The sequence below is a fragment of the Ictidomys tridecemlineatus genome, chromosome 5, assembly GCF_052094955.1.
Source record: "Ictidomys tridecemlineatus isolate mIctTri1 chromosome 5, mIctTri1.hap1, whole genome shotgun sequence".
Taxonomy (NCBI): Eukaryota; Metazoa; Chordata; class Mammalia; order Rodentia; family Sciuridae; genus Ictidomys; species Ictidomys tridecemlineatus.
Window position 1 is genome coordinate 159253752 of NC_135481.1, and position 27024 is coordinate 159280775.

Below are 27024 nucleotides of genomic sequence, written 5' to 3' on the forward strand. Positions count from 1 at the left end.
TGGTTTTCTCTTTTCCATTCATGCACCTTCTCTCAATGCCGGAGGGACACAGTCTGCTCCACTGCACCTGACTGGAACTGGAAGAGGAAAGGGAGGGATGAATGGAAGAAGGTGATTAACACTGCTGAGCTCTGACTAGTGTCCAGGTTGCACTCTACTTAATCTTCATCAGCACTCAGTGAGGTAAGGATTAGTGCCCATTTTACAGATGGTGGTACTGAGGTTGAGAGCTAGAAGGTGAGAACTCAGACCCTTCCAGCTCAAAAGGGCACCGTCTTCTGAAGGTACAAAAGGTGAATCCTGTCTCTCCCTTCTGACCCTCTCCAGCTTATCAGTTCTACTATCAGCAAATACCCCAAATGTGGTTGACTCATTAGCAAAATTTAAAAAATAGAAAGAAAGAAAGAAAGAAAGAAAGAAAGAAAGGTGGCATTGAGATTTTTCTGTTTTATTTAAAAAATCCTTTGTAGACATTTGCTTGCCTATTTGAAATGGACTTAGTTACAGTTTTTAGAACTTCCCTTGAGGCGGGACTTTCATTTCCTTGTAGAGGTTTTCAGCTGGAGTAATGGCGATTGCCTCTTGCTTCTCAGGAAAGTGAGAGGAGTAGAGAGAGGACCCTGTGGAGGCTGCAGGGCTGACTGGCACTTTGCTGCCCTAGGAGTCTACCATCCAAGTCCATGAGCACAGCCCTTTCCCACAAGGGGCAGCAGCATGGTGGGTGGGGGGTATGCACACCTCAAAGACACACCCACCACTGTCATTCCACTGCTCCTTGAGCTGCTCCAGAGCCTCCATTTCTCCATCTGTAAAATGGGAATGGTGCTCCAATCCACTTCCTGGGTTGGTTGTGAGGATTAAGATGACTGCCGGAAGAACTAGTTGGCAGGGATATACAGTGACGTTCCGGGCTTCTCAGAAGTTCCCTGGGGAAAGAGCCTCTGTTTTCAATAGAAACCTCATGCAGTCTGTCATGTTGCGGGGGAGGGCTCTCAAGTATTTTATTTTGAACAACCTAGTGAGGTATGGGAGGGATGTGTTACCTGAAACAATCTCCATCAGAGGTGATTGTGGACATTAACCAAGGTCATCTGAAGAAACTGCTCAAAAGGAGGTATTAGAGTTTGAAGGTGTCCCCTCTAAAGTTTCTATTGAAACTTACCCCCACTGTGTTGGTAGTAACAGGTGGGGCCTCCCCCACCTTCATGAATGGATTAGTGCTTATATGAAAGAGCTGGAAGGGTGGGCACAGTGGCACATGCCTGTAATCCCAGTGACTTGGGAGGCTGAGGCAGGAGGATTGCAAGTTTGAGGTCAACCTCAGCAAGACCCTATCTCAAAATAAAAAAATAAATAAGTAAAATGGCTGGAGATCTAGCCCAGTGGTAGCGTACCCCTTGGTTCAATCCCCAGGAACACACACACTCTCTCTCACACAGACACACACACACACACACACACACACACACACACACATACACACGCTAAGGGCTCATATTCCATGTAAGGACACAGCATTTTTCCCCTCTGGAGACACAGCAGTCAGGCACCATCTTGAAAGCAGAGAGAGAAGGCCCTCTCCGGCACCTTGATCTTGGACTTCCAGCCTCCTGAACTGTAAGGGGATTAGTTTCTGCTCTTTCCAGCCTGGGACATTTTGTTACAATAGCACAAACAGGCTGAGATAGGAGGCTAGGAAATTGAACCGGATTTGGAATGGATTCTGAAGGGTGTGGCGCTCCAAGTTGTTGCACTGGAGTGTGAACAAGTCTTTTAAGGACACTTAAGAAAGCCTTACCCTGGGTGGTTACATTATGGAGATCAAGCTTTGGCACCTCGGTGCTGAATGGGACAGCCAGCTGCCCTAATGTTATGCAAATAGGTGCTTGAGGCTTGGGATAAAAATTCCAGCAAAAGCGTCCTACAGATTCCAAAAATGCTGTATCACCAAGAATGGGGAAGGGAGGGAAGAAAATGTGCTGGGGGAAACGAAAATGACTCAAAAAGGTGCCTTCAATGATGAGAAAAGATGAGCTGGAAGAGTTGGAATAACATCGAATCTCTGATTGAGTGCAAAGAAAGCGACTTTTTCTAAATTAATGTTATCATTGCACATAACGTGATTATAAGCATATAGGGCAGGTCATCAAGGCTATAAGGAGTTTTTTTTTTTTAACTATTTCATCTGCTTTAGAATAGATTGTGTATTCCATTAGGTCACAAATCCTTTGGATCTTTTAAGTGGGGAAGCAGGGAATCTTCCTATTTTGGGGTTGTCTTATATTTGGATGTTGAAGCAGATGCTGTTGGTGTTTTTCCAGAACGCCTGATTCCCAGCTGCAAGCTTTGTGACTTTGCCCCAGGGTTTCCTCTGGCTGCCTGCACTGGGGATGGCTGGAAGTGCCGGGCCGTGATACACCCCGGGAACAGACAGATGGGACTTGGGGTACAAATCCCCCAGCTCCCTTGTCGCTGGATGAGATGCTGCTGTCTATTTTGCACTGGCTCCCAAGGTCCCCTACGGGGATGGAGCTCCAGTGGCCTCAACCATAGCTTCCTTAATCCCACACCTTTCCCGGCTGCCCTCCGTTCTCTGTCTCCCCTCCTAGTGATTCCAGGATCCCCTCTAAATAAAGTTGATTGACCAGAATCCTGGTCTCAGTCTGCTTCTGGGGAAGCCCCACCTAATAACAGGATAATGATAATTATGATCACTCTTATTTTCATTTTGATAAAGATCAGGAAAATGATCTTCACTCTCTGATCTCTGGTGATGTACTACCTACTCTCTCTGTCCCCAGGGCTTGTGGGAAAATTTTGAGGTCTGGTCAGGAAAAGGGATGTCTGACTGTATATTTGTCTTAAAGCAATCTCAAAATGATTTAGTTTCTCTCTCTCTCTCTCTCTCTCTCTCTCTCTCTCTCTCCCCCTCTCTCTCCCAATTATGTGCTTGAGCAGCTAAGCCAAAAATTGGTCCATCCAGAGCAATTAAAAGCTTCCTTTGCCAGACCTTGGGGATTTCTGTCTGATCAATGAGAAAAACACCATAGTTGGAAAACAGCCGAAACCAAGAACAGAACAGTCGTGCCTTAGCTGCTCACATGCGCTAAAACACCATTAAAATTTGTTTTTAAAAGAACCTTTTATTTTACAATATGGGTGTGTGTGTGTGTGTGTGTGTGTGTTGTGTGAATATTATGTAAGTGACCAGAAACTTCTCATTCAATTTTCCAGTCCTTTTGCCTTCAAACTGGAATTTGTACAAATTTCTATGGGACTCCACTTACAGGTTCATGCACCACGGTAAGGTAGTTAGTATTTTATTTATTGATTTACAATAAAATAAAAACAACAGAAATCATGTAACACATGGTTACAATGTTTCGGTCTTTTTGTTAAGAACTCCGCATGCACTATCTCTGCTGATTTAATGATACTAGGAAGAGGTCTCTGTTATTATCTCTAATTCATCATTGTAATCATTGTAGCTCCTCAGGCTCAGAGAGGTTAAGTAATTTGTTTGAGATCACACAGGCAGGAAGTAGCAGAATAAGGCTATCAATCCAGGCAACCTGGCTTCAAAACCCAGATTCTTACAGATACCAACTTCCTTGGCTGACTTTATTGACTTTGCCACTTTACCTCAAGGACTTGAAGTGGGCAGATATTGATTCTTATGCCATTTTTTTTTTCCTGCTAGTCTCACTTGTGGAGAGTTTAATAACTTGACTCTGCTACCTGTGGCCATGGAAGGGACCACAGCCCCGTGCTGATGAGCGCTTCCTGGGCCTGTTGTGCCCAGCTGCTATAGTGAGTGTCCTTTAGCACCTAGAAAATGCTTCTGTGTGTTCACAGCAAGCCAGTTCTCACTGAGGCTGCTTCTGTCCTGGAAAGGGGAATGACAACTTATGCAGAAAGGCAGGATGAGTACAGAAAACACAGAACGCAAGTCGAAGCCATACCAGAAGGCTCCTGGGGGCTGAAGGGACCCAGGAGTGGATAAAGAAGGGGAGTCTCCAAGAACATTCTGGGATGCTGCTCAATACCCTACCATGCCTAAGACAGTCCTCACGAGCAAGAAGGCCCTGGTCCATGACAGGGGTGAGACTGAGTTTGAGAAAGTGGGGTTTGGAAGAAGGCTAGACGGGTCCACAGACTGCAGGCACCAGGTGCAGTGACAGATTCTGTTTCTTCTCTCCTTTAAACTTCTTTCTCTAACAATCAAGAGAAGGGCATTCAATAATTATGGCCCAATCAAGTAATAGTTCTTCTTTTTTTCTTTTTTTAAAAATAGTCGAAGCCATACTAGTAGTACATGCACTTGGTAAGAAATTCAGTACAAAATGGTTCAGAAGTATACACAGGGAAAGTCATGATCTCGCATACCTGTGCATCATGGTCTCTGGTACCCCACTCTATGGGGAACCACTGTTAATGTAGATCGTGTGTGTGTGTGTGGGGGGGGCTGGGATTTAACCTAGGGACTTGCACATGCTAGGCAAGTGCTCTACCACCGAGCTGCATCCCCAGCTTGACCTGTTTCTTGAGTATCCTTCCGGACGGAGTTTTACAATCTCAGCATGAATGATTCTTTAGACCAGGCAATGCTTTGTCACAGGGTGTCCTGTGCAAGGCAGCATCCCTGGCCTCTCCCCACTAGATACTAGTAGCACCTCCCAGTTGTGACACCTGGAAATGTCTCCAAACATTGACAGATGTCTCCTGGGAAGAGGGAGGCTTGATGGAGAACCACTGTTTTAGAGATATCCTTTGCTTACAGTCACACATGTATTTATGAAAATATGTTTTTTTGCTTGTGGTGTTTAGCACATAAGGTGCTCCATAAATATTTATTGAAAGACTGAGTAACCGAGAATAAAAAATAGTAAATCAAATCCTACCTTAAATGCCTTGTGGGATGGGGGGTCTAGGTAGCATATAGCCTAACACAAATACTGGATATGAAATAATTTTTTTCCTGATTTTTACTCCTGTTTTGCTTTAAGGAAGTCCCATCTCGTTGGGCTTCCCAAGCATTCTCATCCCCACCGCCTGAGAGCAGGGATGAATCCAGGTGCCTTAGCGCTCTACCCTCAGAAGCAGCTGGGCTGCTCCCAATTCATGATGGTGGCCTTACTACTCGACATGTTGGGGTCTTTTTCTCCTCCCCCACTTACTCTGATCCAGGACTGATGGGGTGGTGAGTATCAGAGATGTGCTTCACATGCCCCCAGGGACCCTCGTACCCCATCTGTCCTGCTCTGTCAACATCTGCTTTCAGGACAGGCTGTGGCCTTGGTTCTGCAGAGAGTGCCCTTTATAAGAAGGTGAGGGCATTAGTTCAACTTGGGCAATCAGCCCAAAGTCCACTTTGTGTAATTCTGGGCAGCTTGCCCAGTTTCTTCCTGGAGTACAGCTGGCCTAGGATGGTCTCTGGATTTTCCACGTTTCCTGGAGTGGGTGGGTGAGGTGCTGGTTGCTGGGTGGGTGGCCTGCGCCAGCCACCATTAGGGCCTTCTGACAGTGGAGACTCTGTTGGGTGGGGGGGGCTGCTTGTTTATCACTTCCTCTGGGCCCCGAGTGGGTGGGCATGGGGGCATACAGCCTGCTTTCCTGTGGATACAGAAGAGGGTTGAGAGGGCAAGACCTTGGGAAGGGTATGTGGCCAGGAAGTGTTAGCTGGGAGCTCTGCTGAGACTAGGGCTGGGGGCCTCTCTCTAGGGTGGCTTTAGGATAACCAGTCTTGTTACATGGTGTCTCGGGGTTTCAAAGGCACATGCCCTGAAAGAGAGAGACCTGTAAAAACTTCCTGGTCTTGTCTGAGAGGTCGAACCATGAGACTGCAGTCACCCAACATTTATAGCCTACTCTACCAGCTGAGGGGGTCCCAGGTTCAGATTCCACCTCTCTGTGGGGAGTACCTTGTTGTATGATACAAAAGCAAGTGGGATGGGCGGTTGTAGCAGTTCTGGACAATGTCACCTGCAACAGACTGCAATGGGTTTCAATCCTGGAGCGCAGGAGGGAAACCAGGATCCCACCTCTGCAATCCAGAACTTCCTGCTGAGTATTCCATGTCAGCTTTTTTTGAGAGCGAGGACAAGATTAAGACTGAATCAGTTCAAAGAACCCAGAAATGCTCTCTGCCCAAGTCTCTTGTTCTGCTTCCCTGCTGTCCCACCAGTGGAAAGGTTGGGACAAAGCAGGAAAGAGAACAGTATTCCTCCCTTATCTGTGGCTTTTCTTTATGCATTTTCAGCTACCTACAGTCAAGTCTGGTAAGAAAACAGTAAATGGATTCCAGAAATAAACAAGTCATACACTTTAAATTGAGCATCCTCCTTCTCCTTCTCCTTCTCCTTCTCCTTCTTCTTCTTCTTCTTTTGTATGAGGGATTGAACCCAGGGGTGCTTAACTACTGAGCCACATCTCCAGCCCCAGCCCCCAACTTTAATTTTTTTTTAAATTTAGACAGGGTCTTGCTGAATTGCTTAGGGCCTCTCTAAGTTGCTGAGCCTGGCTTTGAACTTGGGATCCTCTTGCCTCGGCCTCCCAAACCATTGGGATTATAGGTATGCACCACCACGCTCAGCTCTAAATTGAGCATCATTCTGAGTAGCATAATAAAATTTCATGCCATCTGCTCTGTCACATGTGGGATAAACATCCTTTTGTCCAGTGGATCCGTGCTAAATATTCCACCTGCCCATTAGTCACTTAGTAGCCCTCTCAGTAATCAGATCACTTATTGCAGTATTGTAACACTGTGTTCAAGAAATCCTTATTTTACTTAATAATGGCCCCAACGTGCCAGAGTAGTGCTGCAGGCAATTTTACTATAGTATGTCATTATAATTGTTCTTTTCCATCATTAGTTTTTGTTAATTATCTCTTACCATGTCTAATTTATAAATTAAATTGTATCACCGGTATATATGTATAAGAAAAAACAGAGCCAGGTGTGGTAGTGTATACCCATAAGCCTAGTGACTCAGGAGGCACAGGCAGGAGGATCACACGTTCAAGGCCAGCCTTGGTAACTTAGTGAGATACTATCTCAAAAAAACAAAACAAGGGGCTGGGGATGTGGCTCAAGCGGTAGCGCGCTCGCCTGGCATGCGTGCGGCCCGGGTTCGATCCTCAGCACCGCATACCAACAAAGATGTTGTGTCTGCCAAGAACTTAAATAAATAAATATTTAAAAAACAAAACAAAACAAAACAAAAAAACACCTACAAAGGGTTGGGGATGTAGCTTGGTGGTACAGCAGTCAGAGTTCCATCTCTGGTTCCACAAAAACAAAACAGAACAAAACACGGTTTATATAGGGTGGGTACTGTCTGTGATTTCAGGCATCTGTCTACTGGGGGTCCTGGACTGTACCTGCTGTGGATGAGGGTGAGTTTACTGGGTCTGTACTGTTAGACCGGCAACTTTTGTCCATCTCTGAATCCAGGGGTGTTTTACCACTGAGCTCCTATCCCCAGCACTTTTTAAAAATTTGAGACAGGGTCTCGCTAAGCTGGCTTACAGCCTTGTTAAGTCGCTGAGGCTGGCCCTGAACTTGTGCTCTTCCTGCCTCAGCCTCCCCAGTTGCTGGGATTACAGGTGTGCACCACGCCCAGCTTCCTGCACCCACTCTTAGGACCACCCTCTTCTTTCTCCTTTACCATTGATCACAATTCCTTGTTGGAGAAAGTGATTGACATCTTTCAATATCTTGTGGATCTGGAAAACTCCAATCCCCTGCTCTTGTGGCCACCAGTAAACTTCAGTCCCTAAAGCGTTCCAATTCTCATCATGTTTCTTCAGCTCTCAGTAGCACTGAACAGCACCTGCCTTCATTCTTGGAGCCCTTTTTCAGACACCCCTGCATCTTCTTCCGACATTGGCTCTTTCTTCTTTTCCAGGGAGCACCCTTGGGTCTCTTCTTACTTACCCCATGCCTTCCTCTATCCCCTATGTAATCCATGACCTTTTTTCTTATCTCATGAGCTCTGAATCTCGCATTTCCACCTTCCCATGATATAACCTGATCACCATCCATCTCAGATCCACTTGACCAAGTTCAACTTGTTATCTGGTTTCTCTGATGCCCTGTTCCTTCCATATCATTGAGAAACACTATTCTATGGGGCACAGAACCAAACCAATCTACCAACTGATTACAATTCCTATCAAAATACCAATGGCATTCTTCACAGAAATAAAAAAGGAAAAAACCTCCTAAAATTTATGTAGAACCACAAAAGACTCCCAATAGAGAAAGTGATCCTGTATCAAAAGGAACAAATAGTAGGTATTACAATATCTGAATTCAGAGCATATTCCAAAGCAATAATAAACAAAGCAGCAGGGTACAGATATAAAAATGAACACATAGACCAATGGAACAGAATAGAGAACCCAGAGATAAATCTACACCTCTGTAGTCAACTGATTATCAATGAAGACATCAAACACATAGATTATAGAAATAATAGGGCTGGGATTGTGCCTCAGTGGTAGAGTGCTTGCCTAGAATGCATCAAGCACTGGGTTCGATCCCCAACACCACATAAAAATACTAAATAGACAAAATAAAGGTATTGTGACCATCTACAACTAAAAATATTTTTTAAAATAGAATATTTCCTTCCTTCCTTTTTTTTTGGGGGGGTGGGTACTAGGAATTGAACCCAGGGGTGCTTACTACTGAGCTACATCTCCAGCCCCTTTAAACTTTTTTTGAGATAGGATCTTGCTGAGGCTGGCCTTGAACTTGTGATCCTCTTGCATTTGCCTCCCAAGTATTTAGGATTACAGGCATGTGCCATTGTGTATGGCAAGGACAATTTTTTCCCATAAATGGGTCTGGAAAATTGGATATCCATAAACAGAGAAAAGAAAATAGATTCCCATCTCTCACCATACACAAAAAATCAACTCAAAATGAATTAAAAGCTTAAATGTATGACCCCAAACTATGAAACTAATAGGAGAAAATGCAGGGAAAACACTACAAGGTATTGGTCTGATTTTTTTGGCTGTGGCCTCAAAAGCATAGGCAAATGGATTACATCAAATTTAAAAGTGTCATTACAAGCTGGTTGTGGTGGCACATGCCTGTAATCCCAGTGGCTCAGGAGGCTGAGGTAGGAGCATTGAGAGTTCAAAGCCAGCCTCAGCAAAATCGAGGCACTAAGCAGCTCAGTGAGACCCTGTCTCTAAATAAATACAAAATAGGGCTGGGGATGTGGCTCAGAAGTGGAAAGTCCCTGAGTTCAATCCCTGGTACCCAAAACAAACAAAACAAAACAAAAGTGTCATTACAGCAAAGGAAATTGTCAACAGAGTAAAGAGACAACTTGTGGAATGGGAGATGATATTTGTTAACTATTTATATGACAAGGGATTAAGTTCCAGAACATATAAGGAACTCAACAACCCAACACCAAAAAGCTGAATAATCCAATTAAACTTGGGTGAACAGCCTGACTAGTCATTTCTCAAGAGGATATATGAATGGTCAATACTCATATGAAAAATTTCTCAACATTGCTAATCATCAGGGAAATGTAAACCCAAACCACAAGGAGAGATCACCTTGCCCCAGTTAGAATGGCTATTAGCAAAAAGACAAAAAAACCAAACCAAACCAAAACAAAATGCCAGGCATGGTGGCATGCCCTTGAATCCCAGTGAGTAGGGAGGCTGAGGCAGGAGTGCAAATTCAAGGTCAGCCTGGGCAATTTAGTAGGACCCTCAGTAACTTAGGTGAGACCCTGTCTCAAAAAAAAAAAAAAAAAAAGGACTATGGGGCCGGCGTTGTAGCTCAGCACTTGCCTAGCACATGTGAGGCACTGGGTTTGATTCTCAACACTTCATATAAATAAGTAAAATAAAGGTCCATTGACAACTAAAAAATATTTTAAAAAATGGACTGGGGATGTAGCTCAGTGGTAAAACACCATGGATTCATTCCTCAGTACAAAAGAAAGAAAATCAAAAGACAAAAAATTTACAGATGCTGGTGAGGATACAGAGAAAGGGGAATTCTCATACACTGTTGGTGGAAATGTAAATTAGTATAACTGCTATGGAAAAGAGTATGGAGCCCTCTGAAAACTAGAAATAGAAATCCCATATGATCTAGCCATCTCACTACTGGGTATATATTCAAGAAAATTGAAATCATAATGTGGAAGAGACCTGTGCACAGATGTGTTTATTGCAGCACTATTCACAACTGTCAAGAGGTGGAATCAACCTAAGTGCTGTCAACGAATGAATGGATAAAGAAAATGTGGTCTATAAACATAGTGGAATATTATTCATCTGTAAAAAGCAACAAAATTCCATCATTTGCAGCAAAATAGAAGGAACTGGATGACATTTTGTCAAGTGAAATAAATCAGGCACAGAAAAACAAATACCATGTGTTCTCATTGATATGTGGAAACCAAAAAATTGATCTCCAAAAAGTAGAGAGTAAAGTAGTGGTTATCAGAGCCTGGGAAATGTGTGGGGGAGGAGGAATGAAGAGAAGATGGTTAATGGTACAAGAGTGCACTTGGAAGGGGGAATAACTTGTAATGTTCCATAGCACAGTAGGATAACTATGGTTGGCAATTGAATATTTCAAATTAGCCAGTAGAGAGGATTTTGAATGTTCTAAACACAAAGAAATGATATATGTTCATGATGATGGAGATGCCAGTTACCCTCATCTTATCCTTATACATTGTATATAGGTATTGATATGTCTTGGTGTGTCTGTGTACTCTAATATACATGCTTACACACACACACACACACACACATACACACACATATATATATACATGTATGTTGATATTGATATAGATTGATTGTTCTGGGGATTGAACCCAGAGGCACTTTACCATTGAGACATATTCCTAGCCCTTTTTATTTTTATTTTGAGACAGGGTCTCACTAAATTGCTGAGGCTGGCCTGAAACTTGCAATCCTCCTGCCTTAGCCTCCTGAGTCAATGAGGTTACAGGCATGTGCCACTGTGCTGGGCTCTCCAATATATATATATATATATATATATATATATATATATATATTTTTTTTTTGTTGTTGTTGTTGTTGTTTTGTTTTGTTTATTTGTTTGTTTTGGTACTGAAGATTGAACTCAGGGGCACTCCACCTCTGAGCCACATCCCCAGTCTTATTTTCTATTTTATTTATAGACAGGGTCTCACTGAGTTGCTTAGTGCCTTGCTTTTGCTGAGGTTGGCTTTGAACTCAAGATTCTTCTGTCTCAGCCTCCGGAGCTGCTGATCAGGTGACATCTGAGTAGAGATCAAAAGGAAACACAGGTCAGCCAGGCAGATATTGGGCCTTTCTTCCGCATCCCATGGCCACAGCCCATCACTGTTTCTCCCCTGAACCCTGGCACTTCCTTCCCATTGGCTTTTTGCCCCCACTCTCATCATTCCTTCTCCATTCCCTTTCAGTGTTTCCTGTTTTCAATAGGATACTGTTCAAACTCCCAACTATACATAATACAAGGGCAGTCACAACTCTCTCCAACCCTTTTCTCAGCTAAACCTGGGATAGAATTTGCTGGGGTGGACAGAATTCCAAGATGGCACCATGATGCTGGTGTTACCTCCGAATGACCCCCTCCTCTTGAGAGAGGGTAAATTCGGTGGCTTGCTTCCAGCAAGAAGCAAGAATATGGCATTCCCACCTTCTCTATATAAAATTCTGTCTTATCCGACTTTATCAAGATTCTGCCACCCTTGAAAAAAACAGCCATGTTGTAAATTGCCTATGGAGAGGGCATGGAGGGGAGCCACAGACGGTCCTAGGAGCTGAAGGCAGCCTCTAGCCAATAGCTGGGGTGAGGAAATGAATCCTGGGAAAAATCTGAACGAACTCGGAAGAAGAAGATTCTTCCTTGCCAAGCCTCAGACAAAATCATAACCCCAGCTGACACCTTGGGCAACCTGGAGAGTCCCTGAGCAGGGAACCCAGCCAGTCACGCCCAGGCCCTGACCCACCAAAGCTGAAATAATGCGTGTGTGTTATTTTCAGCCTCTGCATTTGTGTTGGGTTGTTACACACCGAGAAGAAACGCATACACTCACCCTTCATATCCTCAGTCGTCAGACTGCCCCTGCTTCTGAATGAGTTTTCTTCTTCATGCCCTGCTGTGAACACAAATTCTATGTACACAAGGTCTCCAATCTTACCTTTTCTCTGTTTTTCCTTTAAAACCCCATCAAAATGTCCCCTTTTCCCTATATGCCATATAACCACTCTCCCAACCCCTAATCCATGGTCCTCACCTCTCCTCCACTCATGCATCACAGTCTCTCTCATATGCATATTTATATTTGGGGTGCTGAGGATGGAACTCAGGGCCTCGTGCATGCTACACAAGTGCTCTACCACTGAGATGCACCCCCAATCCTAGTCCCTTCCTTATTCATCTTTCCATCTCAGGATCTAGTTCAGTGCCTGATTTCCAGAGTGTGGTGTGTTGTCTTTGGTGGGGTTGCTGGTATCCACAAATTCCTTAAAATTGCCGGGTGAATGTGGCTCAGGAATATTTTTTTTTTTTCTGGAAGCATAGTTTCCAACAAACTCTCAAAGAGGCTTGGGGTCCTGGAGAGACTGATCGAAACAGGGTGTGGATGCCAGTTTGTTGAATGTAAGCCACTGGGTTATGGCCCACTACGGGGATGTTCGTTTTTAGCCTGCTGCTAATTGTGGCTTTGCTGGAGGAATTGGAAGCTCCCGCTGCGTTTTGCAGCAGAACTGCCATTTGACATCTGTAAATGCACATTTACACAGAGGCCCCAGGCTCCCACTAGGGGTGAATGGGGTCCAGCCTGGGGAAAGAGAGAGGAAGCAGGGTGGGCCAGGGTGCAGGGAAGCCCAGCCCACTGCAAGAAGAACACACAAAATGCAGTGTCTTTGGGGACAAAGTGTGCAGGAGGCACCTAGAAGCCTGGATAATTCTGCCTGCTCCTTTTAATAGTGCCAGGTGCTAGGATAACTATTCTACTCTGCCAGCTCCCCTGGGCTCTAGAGGATGGCGTTTGGCAGTGCCAGTGTATTTTTAGCCCTCCGGCAAGTGGAACAAAGTGCTCAGAGAGGTGCTGTTTCGCTCTCAGCTCTGGGCAACAGTGGCTGCTTTCTCAGAAGGGGAAGTTCCCTCTCTAGACACAGTGGAGCTAGGGTCCAACCCCCCACTTCCCTCTAAGGCTCTCTGACACAGGAACCTGGGAAAGAGATGTCTTCAGCATGGATGGGGGACAGAGATGTGTGCCTGGCGTGGTTGAGGGGAGACAACCAAGGAGGTAGTCTTTCACTGGGAGGGAAATTCACAAACCAGAAATCCCCTACATGGAGGCTGACTGCTGCTTCTTTTTCTTTTTTTTGGTACTGGGGATTGAACTCAGGGGAACTTAATCACCGAGTCACATCCCCAGCCCTTTTTTAGATTGTATTTAGAGAGAGGGTCTCACTAAGTTGTTTAGGGCCTCGATAAGTTGCTGAGGCTGGCTTTGAACTCACGATCCTCCTGCTTTGGCCTCCTGAACTGCTGGGATTACAGGTGTGCACCACTGTGCCTGGCCTGGCTGCTTCTTGATGCTTTCTCTGGGGAAAAATCTTGTGTCCTACCCAGGGTTAGAGGGCAATCCAGGCAGCTCTGGGCCAGGGGCTAGTAGGATGATTGGGCCCCTGACCCCAGCCAGGAAAGTCCTGTCCCTGATGGCTGCAGGGAGGGGAGATGCGGGTGAGAGTGGCAGGAAGCCACTTCCTGATGACCCAGGGATGAACACTCAAGGTCAACCTTGAACATTGATCTGCTAAATATTTGCTTGGAACTCTGACCCAGTGAACTTCCTGTCCTCACCCCTTCCCCAGCTGCAGCAGCACTGCCCCCTGATTCTGGACGGATGGGCATCACTTCCCAAAGAGGCCCTTTCCAGGCAGGTGTGACTGCCTCGTCCCAGCTGTGGGTGTGAGCTGTGGGAGAGGGGGGGGGCCGGCTGGGAGCTGGGACAGTCACCTCCACGGACTCTGTGTTTGACGTGGCTGTATCAGCAAAGTTGGTCTGAAGTGGTCAAGGTCCAGTGGTCACAGCTGCCCACGCAGAATCAAATTCCACAAGGATTAGGCTCCCTGGGCCCCCTTTCCACCAAAGCTGTCCTGTCCACTGAAGCCTGGGAAAGAGAGGCCTTGCTTCTCAGAGCAGACAAATGGAGGCTGAGAGGAGCTTTGGCCAGGGCTTGGAAAGAATCTCTTTCACCTCCCATGTGAAGCAGGTGCTCACCGTGTGTGTGTGACTGTCCACACACACACACACACACACACACACACACACACACACACACACACACACACACACTACCCCATCACCCATTTCCCCTCATTGCCTGTCTAGGGTCAAATTCTGCATAGGATAGTTCCCTAAAGCCTGACAGTTACTTTGCTCCATTTTCCTATGTGGGAAACCGTGATTCCCAGAGATTATGCAATTTGTTCAAGCTCACACAGAGAGTCGGGGAGCTAGGTGTCAACTCTGGGGCTGCTGTACCCCAGAAAGAGACAAGATCATGCACCTGTTCTCTGAGATTCTACAGCAAGGGATGATATGAAGGCTGGGTACAGGGTAGAGGGCAGAGCCACCACACCTGTGATAGCCCCGGTATTTTCCAGGATTTCTCGACGGGAGAGGATGAAGCTGGACTTACTGTCATGGCCACACCACCTTGTGTGTGCCTGATCTCAAAGCCAAGCAGGATTGGGCCTGATTAGCACATGGATGCAGGGCCCTGGATAAAAATCAATCAAACACCCCACCCCTCCCTCCAAAAACAAAAAAACAAAACAAAACAAAAAAAAAACAAGCTGACTCTTTTAAGTCACTGTTATTGGGGGTTTTCTGTCATTTAAAGTCAAACTGATACTAAACAAAACACCTGCAGTCACAGCCGCTCCTGCCAGGCTGGCTGCTGCTCTCAGAAGGTGCCTCTGACTCTGTGCTGTTCCCTGTACCTCTCTCTGGTCATGGCAATCCTTATTTTTCCTTCAAAGCCCAGCTACAAAGACCCCCCTTCTCCTTGATGCGGTCCCTAATTTCTACCTCCTGGGAACTATGAATTCTTTTGCCTTCAAAATTTTCAGGCTCTCAGTTTACTTCATATATTGAAGTTATCTTGTCTGATTGCTGCTTTGCAATCGTTCTTGTCTGCCTGTTTATCTTACTAGATTGGAGAAGGTAGTGTTTGTCTGGCCTACAGGCAGTGGGGTGCTGGTAACCAGCTCTCTGGGAGAAGAAGCACCTGTTTTGCAGTGCTTGCCCAGCCCCAGGGTGTAAATATTCCCACCGTGATCACTTTCAAGCTATGATGGTTTAGCAACCAACTCATGAAATTGCTGAATATCTATCAGCTGGCTCTCATGAGGCAGTGCTAGGAGGCTCTGGCTTGCTACTGCTTATGGGTCTACCCACTGTGGCTCCTTAAGGTTTGAGCATAGTAGGTATGCAGCAAGCTACTGCCACAAAACCTTACTTGGATGGACTATTCTTTTTTTTTTTTTCTTTTCTTTTTCTGAAGCTCTTACTTTGTTCCTAGAAGAGTTAGAATGGATCTCAGGGAAGATCACTTGCAAACCTGGTGACCATCCTTCTCTCCTCTCTAATATTAATGCTTCTTAGCAATATGACTTTGAAGTCTCTCCCATCAAGAGCTGGGGATTATTTCCAGTCCTTCAGTCAGGACTGACCTTATGATGTGTTTTAGCCATTGGAATATAATGGCAGTGACTTCTGCTTGTTTTGGGATCCTACCAACTACAAGGTGTAAAGGCCAGGCTGTCCTGCTAAGAACGAGAGACCACATGGAGCAGAGGCACACCACCTAAGATGAGCCACCCTAGATCAGCCAGACCCAGCAAATTCAGCAGCGGGCCAAAGATCTGGGAGTGATCTTGCCAGGACCAAAAGCCTCACCCAGCTGAGCCCAACTCAAATTGCTAATGCGAGGAATCATGAGCTAAATAAAGAGTTAAATAAATCTAGCCTCTAAATTTTGGAGTGGTTTGTTAGGCCACCGCAGAAGCTAACTGATATATCATGATTGCACCCTAAAAGAGCTTTGTATTTGTCTGGATTATCCATTGTCCATTTCTGGATGAGATTGCCCCTTGTTCCCTGTTGCCCCTCAACTATGACCAGGATGCCAGAGGTCCACGTTATCACCCCTGTCCTGTCCAAATATATGAGTTATGGTAGAGTCTTACCAGCCCTACACATAGCCTCTAGGAACCCAGAAGAGCGACTTTATTGACACACTGATGGGAGAGTTGATCAAGAGACAAGGAGTCTGGCTGCACACCTGAGTGAGTTGAGCTCTCCTGGCCTCTGACTTTGTGCCACGACATCACGGGGCTGAGAGCTTCCTTCTTCCTATGGATCAATGAAGATTTAGTTACCTTTTCTGGAAAACGTCCATCCAGGATCAGAAACCTCACATGCCTGTTTTTTCTTTGTTCTTCTTTCACGCCCTTTAAAATAATTATTTCATTTTTTTAGAAGATCCTAATTTATTGGGGTGAGACAACCATGTCTTCTACCAAAACGAAATAAATTTCTACTTTCAGTTCCAGAGTAAAATCTTGCCTGTCACCTGTTAAGGAGCTTGAGAAAAACCAAACCCAACCTCTTCTGCCGATGAGGCTTGAACTCTTGAAACTCTGTAGTGGCAAAGAGGCATTCTAGAGAAGCAGAGAGGAAGCAGACACAGATTTGCTGCTGCACCTGGGGTGTTGTGTGGTTTCCTTTTATCCAGCTGTGTGACCTTGGGCAGGTCACCCAAGTCCCCCACCCTCTGGGACTACATATGATATGGGGCTGGACTAGAGAGCTCCACAATCCCTTCATGATATGGTATTTTTACTAGTTTAAAGGGGGAAAGCCAAAGACAGCCAGACAGGCTTCTAACATTAATCTGTGAACTCTTTTATCACTGGAGGTGTGTATGTGTACTGACTTGGATCTATCACAATGCACCCATTGTGTGACATGAAGTGGTGACATCACACTCTAATGACTCCCAAAGGCATTTGATCTTAGGACACCATTGGAACATACATATCCAACATTAGTCATTCCATCACTTTGGTATATATTATTGACAAGCTGTGTGATCCTGGGCAGATTCTCCTCCTCTCTGATCTTACATTTCTTCCTCTAAAACATAAAGTCAAGTGAAAATTTTACAATGTTGAATTCTTATAAATATTGATTGAAAACGCAGATAATGATGCTATATAATGCATTACATGGAACACATACAGAAGTCTGTTTTTTTTTTTTTAAATCTACTTATAACAAATTATGTTGGTCCAAAGGTCTCATTTGGCTCCAAGCAGCCGCACTACACCTCAGACCTTTTAGGATGTTTTCATTTTTCAGTTTCAGGATTTTGTATTCATATAACATTCAGTTATATGTGGACACCTGGGGCTCACTTCTTTTTTCCTATAGTAATTTTTTTCTGAGTCTTATTGGAATGCCTTTGGTGCTTATCTCAGAGGGTTTTTAAAAGTATAAAATGAAAATCCACCTAAACCTTGAAGTTTGGTGCCTAAACCAGTAGATGTTTATCCAGCAGTAGCTGCTGCTATTGTAATTTCCCCACAATGTTCGATGTTCACCCAGGCTCATGAGAAGTTTATTTCTCAGCTTCAGCGGCAGGGACACTTGAGAACCGCTGCTCTGGGAAGGTCAAGTGTTGGGAATCTAGCCATCCATGCTGTCCAGATCACAAGTCATTTTCTCACCTATAGTCGCTCTCCTGCCTCCTCTCCTTCTGGGAACAGCGTGGCAGAGACTTCTCCCCTTGCTTCTCACCCCTCTATTGCTCTATGGATCAAATACTTAAAGACGTCAGCTGAGGCAATCTCTGGCCTTTAGGCAGTCGCGGAACACCTTCTCATTCCCACTGCCCAGCCTGAGGCCAGTCGCCTGTCATTTCCTGTTCCCCTGGATCTCTCCCTCTCACTCTGCTGGGTTACAGGGGCTGAGCTCTGCAGACTACATTTCCCAGGCTCCCTTGCACCCCGGCTTCCTGGTTGGTTCAGCCAATGGTAGGCACTGGCAGGAGACGGGCGCTGGGAGGGAGGGAAAAGCCAGGGTACTTCTCCAGCCAGGTCAGCTTCAGGTGATGTCTACGCAGTCCAGTCGCCCTGACTCCTCTCTGGTTCTAGCTTCTTAACGCACCTTCCTTTCTTTTGTCCCTCCAGTCTTAGGGAAGTAGCAGTTTCTTGGTTCGCTAAGTCTTCCTGTTTAGGTTTTCAGCTCTTCCATCGTCTTTGTCACTAGTTTACTGTATTAATTAATTGCTGAACTCCTTGACCTGGGTTTGTTTTTCTGATGGGGTCCTGACTGCTGCATCTACCACGGTCAGACATCTAAATTTACAGTCGACTGTATCCACGGGTTGCACATCTGTGGACTGAAAATGAAACTTACATCTGTACTGAACATGCACAGATTTTTTTCTTGTCATTGTTCCATAAACCATGACAACTTTTTATGTAGCATTTGCATTGTATTAAGTGTTGTAAGTCATCTAGAAATGGTTTAAAGTAGATGGGAGGGTATGTGTAGTTTATATGCAAATACTGTACCATTTTATATAAGGATTTTGGAATGTGTGGGGTGTCCTGGAACTAATCCCCTTCATATTCTGAGGGATGTATGTATGGGAGTGTTCTTGCCATGTAACTTCCACATGGCCATGACTTTGCAGAAGAATTTTCATGGAACTTTTTCCAGGGTAGCTTCCAAGTTGAATCTGTCCTAGAGGGCAAATGCTTCCTGTGGTTAATTGCTAGCAAAAATGGACATATTTATTCCCTTTTGCATATCCTACTCCTTTATATTATGACTGCTGCTTCTCCCATCAAGAAATGGAGTCTATTTCCTCACCTCTTGAATCCACACCAGTCTGTGACTTGATTAGTAGAATGTGGTAGAATCAAGCCTGTGCCTCAAGAGGCCCAGCATGTTTCCTTGTGCTCCCTTGGAAACCTGCCCAGCTGGGACATGGGCAAGTCTGGACTAGACTGATGGGATGAGAATACAAATCGAAAAGGAGCCATCCCAGCCCAGACGACCCTGGACCAGCTAGTCCTAGCCAAGCTGGTAGCTGCCTCTAGATGCATGGGGAGAGTCCAGCTGAGGAGAGCTGAGCCCAGCCCAGATCAACAAAACCATTCAGATCACTCACAGATGTGGGGGGTAATAGTAAACTGTTGTTATTTTAAACCACTAAGTTTTAGGATAGTTTATTATACAGTAGTAGCTGGCCTAACCCAAATGTAGATGATAGCAGAAGTGAGAGAATTCCACATTTGTTTCTGATGAATTTCTGATTCATAACATAGTCTATGTCCAGCAGTCCAGTGCCAGTGATCCAGTGCCAGTGGACCTCCCCACTGGGACGTGGTTCAGTCCAGCTGGGTCTAACCTCAGTGGCCAACTGAGGACAGGGTGTGTAGGTAACTGAGTAATTATACCTGGTTGGTCAAGTTCAAAGTTTGATTGCTGGACATAGGGCTCTGATCTTATAGTGATTCTGGGTTTTCAGAGACTTTTTTGGGATAGGGCTACCCTCTTCACTCTGCTGCACTTAGTGAAAAAATGAGGCAGAGAAAGGTTGCTAGTTGCCTGCTCTCAATCCTTTTTCCCTATCTTACCAATTACTAAGCCCCTCTGTTTACTAGATGTAGCGTAGGTTTACTTTACCTGGCTTCCCCTGATACAATGGCCAATTTAAAGAGAGATCACTGGATGGCTCAGATGGGAGGCATCTCCTTTGCCCTTTCCTTCCCTCCCACACTGAGCATGAACATATGGCAAACCTGCTCCATCTCTTACAGACAGCAGCCCCTTGGCCACCCTAGCAATGCTACCTATAGGGACCTGCTCGGTACCTTCTAGAAGAGGTTATGGGATCATCTAACTGGGCATGTTGTCTTGGCTTCATCAATTCCTTATAGCCTGCCCATAAGAGCCAGAGGGAAGCTCTGTAGGGCCTGAAGTCTCCCACTAGGGCAGTACTATGATGGGCTGCCTGGTATTAGTGCAGACCTGCTTCTCTGGGGACATCAGAGCTACTTAATTTTTTAATGGGCCCATTCCTTATTTCTTGGACTATTGAGAATTCATTCCCTTTATCCAAGGAATGACAAGTTGAGTTATTCCAAACTGATTTCCTGTCCCCACCCATTCTGTAGCTGAAAAGGTCTTTCTCTAAGGTCATCTTCTGGGGGATCCCTTTTGGAAGGTTACTTAACTGCAGAAGGAGACACCTCAGCCCACCCTTCCTGAGCAGGCCCCCCTCTTGGGTGCTCCAAAGCCACAGGCCTGTCACTTGCCCACTCCATTCATGTGACCCTATCCCTGCACCTGCAGGCACTGCTCCTGCCACCCACTTCCTGTTCGAGACCATCCTGGAGGCCCTCCACTCCTTGCTGTCCCTCTCCCTTCCTGGGCCTTCTGCAGCTCAATATAGAAACTCGGAGCAGATGTTTTTGGTAAACCACTGGGCTGTGGCTAACCTGTGGGGGATGGTGTGGTGACTGTACATGTGTGTGAGGCATCCCCTTCCCTCCAGGCTTTTTCTTGGGCCATTTGGGCTCTCTGAAAGAGCAAGCTATGAATTTATTTATAGTGGCAGTGACTGGGAGAGCCATGGCAATAAATAATGGTGGCTAAGGACTTTGGGAATATGTCATCCTCCAAATCAGATTTTTCTCCAGTTCCCTGTTAAGGTCAGAAGGCTCCATCTGCAGCACCAGTTATGAGGCCCTGAGCAGAGCTGAGAGCCACCCCGCCCCTGCCATTACAGAGGAGGAAACCAGGTGCAGAGAGGAACAAGGACCTGGCCCAAGCATTCTGACTCCAAGAGCCTTTCTGTGAACCCAGCTGGGTCTGTCTTCACAGGCTTCCTCCGGGAACTCTGTAAACCGTGTCACACCTTAGGGGCTATGTGACAGGCTGTGGATTCAGAGGGGGCTTCTGAGAGGCCCTTCTAGCTGCTGAGCTGCCAGGTGCTGATGGGCTGCTCAGTGCTCCAGAGGACAGGCAGGGCCTTCCACCCATGGTTAGTGAGGGAAGTGCTCTCTGGACCCGCTCCTGAGATGGGTGCCTGTTCTGGGGCCAAAACAGGATGACATCTCTGCTCTTGGGAGGCATCCCTACTGCTCAGAGCAGACCAGTGAAACCCTTGTAAGATGATTGTGCTAGGAAAAATACGGGAAATTCGTTTGTTTACACAGAGCTGGGGATCAAACACAGGGCCTGTGTATGCTTAGGCAAGTGCTCTACCACTGAGCCACACGCCCAGCTCCCAAGTCCCATTTTTAAAAGCAAAATAGAGTAATCCTGTCTATACAATGTGCATAATGGTTGTATTTGTATACCTATGTGATGCGTATATGTGTGGTACCATGTGTGGATATGTATGTGCATTTGAAGGTGTTTAAAGGTATATTTTATGTGTGCACGTGTGATCAAATATGTGTTACGTGCACTGTGACTGGGCCTACTGTGAGAGCATGTGTGTATGCATGTGTGCATATATTAATGTGTTATTTGTGTACATATATGTACATTTATGCTACATATGTTTGAGTGTGTTTGTGAAGAACAACTCAGACTATGCATTGTATTGGACCTAGTTTTGTCTCCCACCATGGGAGAAAGAGGCAGTACCATGATAAGCCGTCTGTGCTGGCCAGTCCTCCCTCCTTTCACCATCTTTTTTCTTCCTGCCAGCACCTTCCTTTAGGGACTGCTATGAGTTTAGTGCTGCCTAAAGATGATCTGTCCTTTCAGGAGCAGAGCAGTGCATGCCGTTTGTAAAATAAACTAGCAAACCTAGAAGCGTGTGTGTACACACACACACAAACTCACACACAAATAAAAATTGTCCTTGGTTGCTAAACCAACAGTCCTGGCCAAAGCTTAATAAATTCTCCAAGCTGGGGCTGGGGATGTGGCTCAAGCCGTAGCGAGCTTGCCTAGCATGCGTGCGGCCCGGGTTCGATCCTTAGCACCACATACCAACAAAGATGTTGTGTCTGCCGAGAACTAAGAAAAAATAAATAAATGTTAAAATTCTCTCTCTCTCTCTGTCCCCCTCTCTCTCTCACTCTCTCTTTAAAAAAAATAAAAAAATTCTCCAAGCTATGGCCGTGACTTAGGGCCAGAGGAGAAGGAAACACAAACACCATCTTATCCCAAGCCTCTTGCTCTCTGGCCCCCATAGTCAAGTCTTTGGAACCCTAAAGGGTCCTGTGCCACCTTGTTATTGTCCTTGTTGAATTCTTCATGGTTAATAAGTTACCCCAGGTGGACAGGTAGGCCTGAGCTGTAGAGACGGTCACATGACCTGGGTGTAAGTGAGGTGTTCACTAACTTGAAAACTGCTTCACCTTGGTTGGTCTCTAACCCTCCCCAATCCTCAGTCTTCCTCTATCTACAATAGAATAAAAATAACAATTGAAGGACATTTTTCAGAGTTTAAAATTGTGCCTGTCCTTTTTCTACTTGCTCTCAGATCCTTGTTTCCCCCTTTCCACTTTCTGCTTCCTAGCAGAGAGAGATATTTCCAAAATTCTTTCCTCTTAGACTTCTGGATAGGTTTGGTCAAATGAATGGAAGGCTGGAGGGTGGGAGGCCAAGAGAAGTCAGGTGTCTCTCTCCATCGCTCTCTGCTTCAGGGGTGTCTCAGACATGGCTGCATCTTTGCTGTGGTAACAGCTCTGCTAGTGGCTCTAGAACCATGGGCTCTGGTAACCCGTCTTTTCTCCCTTTGTCCCTTCTTGTCCTGGGCCTGGTGAAGGTAGTGATGACTGCCTGCTGTTACTGAACTCTAGGTCACCTTAACATTCTCAGCATGACACCTCAGCAATTCAAACCTGCAAAACAAATTCCCTGTATTAAATTCCCTGGGTTGAAAGGCCTACTGTGGTTTTGATCTTGAGCTAGGGCCCTAGCTGACAGAAATGATCTGCGTGGCAGTATCTGGTGCATAGGGGATAATCATCGTGTGGTGCTGTGGTCCACAGCTGTGGCTCCTTATGAGCTTGTAAGGATTTCACCAGCCAACTCCTCTCTCCCTCGAGTGAAGAGATCATGAATCCTGCCTTCTTCCTTCTTTCTTTCTAAGCTCTATCTGGGTTCATTTTGCCTTTTTAGTTGCATGGCCCAGGAGTAAGGGAAAGGACCTGGAAGGAGGCAGCTCTGAGTTTGAATCTCAGATTCACCATCAGTAGCTGGGTGGTCTGGAGCCATCCACTCAACTCAGCTGCAGTTGGGCTGGGAATGTAGCTCAGGGGTAGGAGCACTTTCCTAACACGTGCAAGGTCCTGGGGTTCCATCCCCAGCACTGTAACACAAAAAGAAAATAACTCAGGTGCATAATCTAAAACCAGGGGATAATAAGGGCTAATTGGTAGAGATGGTGTATACATAGTACATGATGGAAAGATTAAACTTTTGCCTTTGTTGACTATTATGATTAATATCACCACCACAGCCCCTTCTTCTAAGGACTCTGGTTCTTTTTACTTGACTTTGGGTCAGTGGATATAAAAATGGCTCACCCTTGTTTCTTCCCAGTATCTCTTGATATGAAGAGCTCAAAGGTTGATAGGAAAGGTGGGCAAATTTGCAAAGGGGCTAAAATTAGCAACTCAGAATTTTTCCTTTAAAGCATCCAAGGATTGAGATCATCACTCAAAAGATGGGGACCTGGCCATAATGGAGAGTCAAGCCTGGCAGGGTCTCAGAAGTGCAGAGCCACAGGCTAGGGAGCCCCAGGGGAGGGGCCCAGTTTGGCACACATGCAACTGAGAGCAGTTTTTGGGCCAGTTATCTGTTTCTTCCTCAGAAGACATTTAGAAGTAGCTCTTGGAATTCACCCTGCCCCTTCCCTCTTCCTATATGCTTGCTTCCATCTGTCATGTCTTTCCATTTCTTATCCACCCAGAAAACTTCTGCACATCCTTCAAAACACAGTCCAGTATCACCTCTGGGGACCTTTAGTGGCATCCCCAGACATTATTGATTATACCATTCCCTGTACTTTCAAGCTCATAAGTGCTTCTGTTGTGGCAATAGCACACCCTCCTCTGTGTACTCCTAATAGCTTATATATCCTATCCTTCTATCTTGGCACCTGTCACATTCCTACAATAATAGCAATAGACACAATGATAGCTGGCAACTTCAATAGCAATTGCCGTAATGAGGAGACAGGTGTTCAAACCCATCATAACCTTGCTCTGGAGTATATGCTTTTAACCTTCCTCATTTTGCATGTGAACCTCTAGAGGAGAGACCTGATTATACCTTTTTTTTTTTTTTTTTTATGTGTGTGTCCCTAAGAACTGGCAGGGTGCCTGACACCAAGTGGTTCCTTAAAAGCTAGATGAAATAAAAGAACATTCCATAACACTGATGTACCAAGGTTTGTCAAACCATTTCCTTTATATTGCTGTGAATATTTCCTGGCATCTCTCTTTTTGGGGGCTGGATTATTTTCTTTGGGTCAGTTCCTGGGAGTGGACTGATTGGGTCCGAGGATGTGGCACTTCCTTACCCTGCCACGTCATCTTCCGCCTTCCAGAGCCACCAGCAGCAAAGAAGCGAACCGTTCCTGGCAACCTTGCAAACCCTGTTCTCACCTTGACCTTGACGTGGCTGTAATGCGAGGTGCCGCGAAGGCCCTGGGGCTGGCGGCTTCTCTGAGTCCTTTGGATCCAGCACGGGGTTATCCGCGGCCAGCGAGCTGCACACGCCTGCCCCAGCGCCGCGCAGCCCTGCAGCCCTGCGGCTCTCGCCGCGCGCCCCCTCCCTCCTCCAGCTGCCTTGCTGGCAGCTGGATTCAGCCTGGGGGCGGGGACCAGATCCTGCAACCTCGCCTGACCACTCCACTGCCTCGGCTTCCTTATTTGGAGGGACAGGAGGTGGGGAAAGAAAAGGGTGGGTAGAGATGGCACAGGGAGAAAAATGTGGGGCAGAGGGAGGTGAGGAGGTGGGGGAAATGGTGTCCCTGAGTGGGGGGTGGGCAGGTTAAACGTCAAGGCCCCCTTTGCATCGCTCCAGGGCTGGAACGCTACAGCTCCCCCCGATTTCTGCAGACTATCCCCCAAATCGTTAGCTCACCCAAGCGATGCACCAGGGCTGGAGCTTCTCTCAGACCCCACAGTTCTGCCCTCAGGGTCCCTTCCTGTGGCTCGATTGCACAGGACAGCAGGCAGAGGGTTGCAGTCACCCCTCATTTCCCCGCCCCCCGCATGGACCCCTCCTTTCCTCTGACTCCTCCGCTTTTCATTGGCCTTTTCCTGGTCTCCTCTGGACATTTCCACTTGAACTACAAATACAAAACTGCCAGAGACCCCTACCTGGGCCAGGGACACCCAGGTAAGACTAGAGACACAGGGAAGCACAGAGTCACCCAGTTTAATTCAAAGACATCTATTAAGGGTGTTCTAAGGAGTGAAGAGCAATTTTAATCTGTTATGTTTTAGTGTTCTCAGATAAAATTCAGAATGCCCAGTTCAATTTGAATTTCAAACAGGCATCGGGTAATATTTTATCCCATGCTTGATTTAATATAAGTTATAACAGCAATATTGCATAGGGCACAATAAAACTTATTCATTATTTGTCTGAAATTCAAATTGAATTAGGCATCCTGTATCTTTATTTGCTAAATCTGGCAAAGTTAATGTATTTCCTTTCTTTTCTTGAATTTTAAGCCCTTGGAATCCCCCCACCCCAGCAATATCCCCCCCAATTCTCTAGCCACTTTCCTTCTTTCACCTTTTTGGTGGAAATTTTGCTCCTCAGAGAAATATTCTCTTTTTAATTTTCCTCCTCCCCTGGGTTTTATTTACTTTAGCTAAGTCACTCTGGGTCTCAATTTCAAAGTCTTTGATGTTATTACTAGAGACTGGGATTGAGGCTGTGTGAGCTTTTAGGAAGGTTTCTTCAGGACATTGGAAGGAAATTAAACCTCGGAAAATATGCTTGACTTTTTTTTTTCTTTCTTTCTAAAAAGAAAGTCTGTGGGTCGAGCTCCGTTATGGTCACGGGAGCACGAACAGCGGAGTTAAGGCCAAAGAGCTCATTTCTCAAGCCGCCACCAGCTGTAGCCCAGCCAATGGGTGATTTATCTCCAGCTGCAGGGCCACGTTCTCAGGGTTTCCATCCTCAGCTGAACTTGCAGAAGGATCTGAGAAATCAAATAGACTGGGGCTTCCTATACGATAATAAACACACAAATCACTAGGGGAGCTCTCTCTTTCTTTTTTTTCTCAGTACTGAGGATTGAACCCAGTTTATTTTATTTTAACTTGAGATGGGATCTAAGTTTCTGAGGCTGGTCTCAAATTTGTGATCCTCCTGCTTCAGCCTCCTGATAGCTGGGATTACAAGAAAGCACCTCTGCACGTGGCACTTGAAGTTCCCTGCTCAGGCTGACCTAATACCATAACTCAGACTCTCTGGAGTTGGGACCCAGGACACAATTAAAGAAACAAACAAACAAAACTCCCCTGATAATTCTAGTTTGAAACCCAGTGAACTATCCTGGTTGGAGGACAGTTGGGACCACTCTTGAGTTGTGTGATTCTCTTGTGTTGGTCATCTCTTGTTGATTGGATTTTTAATGTGCCCCCCAAAGTTCATGTGTTAGGTAATGCAGCAGTGCTCAGAGGTGAGATGATTGGATTATGAAGCCTCATTAGTGGATTGATCCATCTGATGGATTAATGATGTGAATGAATTACTGAGTGTTAACTGTAGGGAGGTGGAATGTGACTGAAGGAATTAGGCCACTGGGGGGCATGCTCTTGGACTGTATCTTGTCCCTGGCTCCTCTTTCTTGATCTCTGCCTCCCGGATGCTGTAAGCTGAGCAACTTGCCTCTGCCACACCCTTCTGCCATGATGTTCTACCTCATCTCAGCCCAG

General features: G+C 45.8%; 2 long non-coding RNA genes across 4 annotated transcripts in view; one reads left to right on the top strand and one right to left on the bottom strand.

The window, feature by feature from the left end:
• Positions 1-427: 427 nt before the first annotated feature.
• LOC120886660 (uncharacterized) lies at positions 428-25353 on the bottom strand. 3 transcript variants are annotated; one of them, XR_013439533.1, is made up of 5 exons: positions 25214-25353; positions 16368-16438; positions 12102-12161; positions 11211-11300; positions 428-926 (listed from the first exon to the last, which is right to left on the bottom strand). It is a non-coding gene; the product is annotated as an uncharacterized LOC120886660 (long non-coding RNA). The 3 variants fall into 3 exon arrangements; XR_005729735.2 differs by lacking the exon at positions 428-926 and having other exon boundaries at positions 8465-11300; positions 25214-25352; XR_005729736.2 differs by lacking the exon at positions 428-926 and having other exon boundaries at positions 8465-11300; positions 12102-12164; positions 25214-25352.
• The window catches only part of LOC106144723 (uncharacterized), a 45347-nt gene continuing 42881 nt past the window's right edge, over positions 24559-27024 (top strand). Inside the window, exon 1 of the long non-coding RNA XR_013439534.1 lies at positions 24559-25471. This is a non-coding gene — a long non-coding RNA (uncharacterized LOC106144723). The remainder of the gene's footprint in view (positions 25472-27024) is intronic.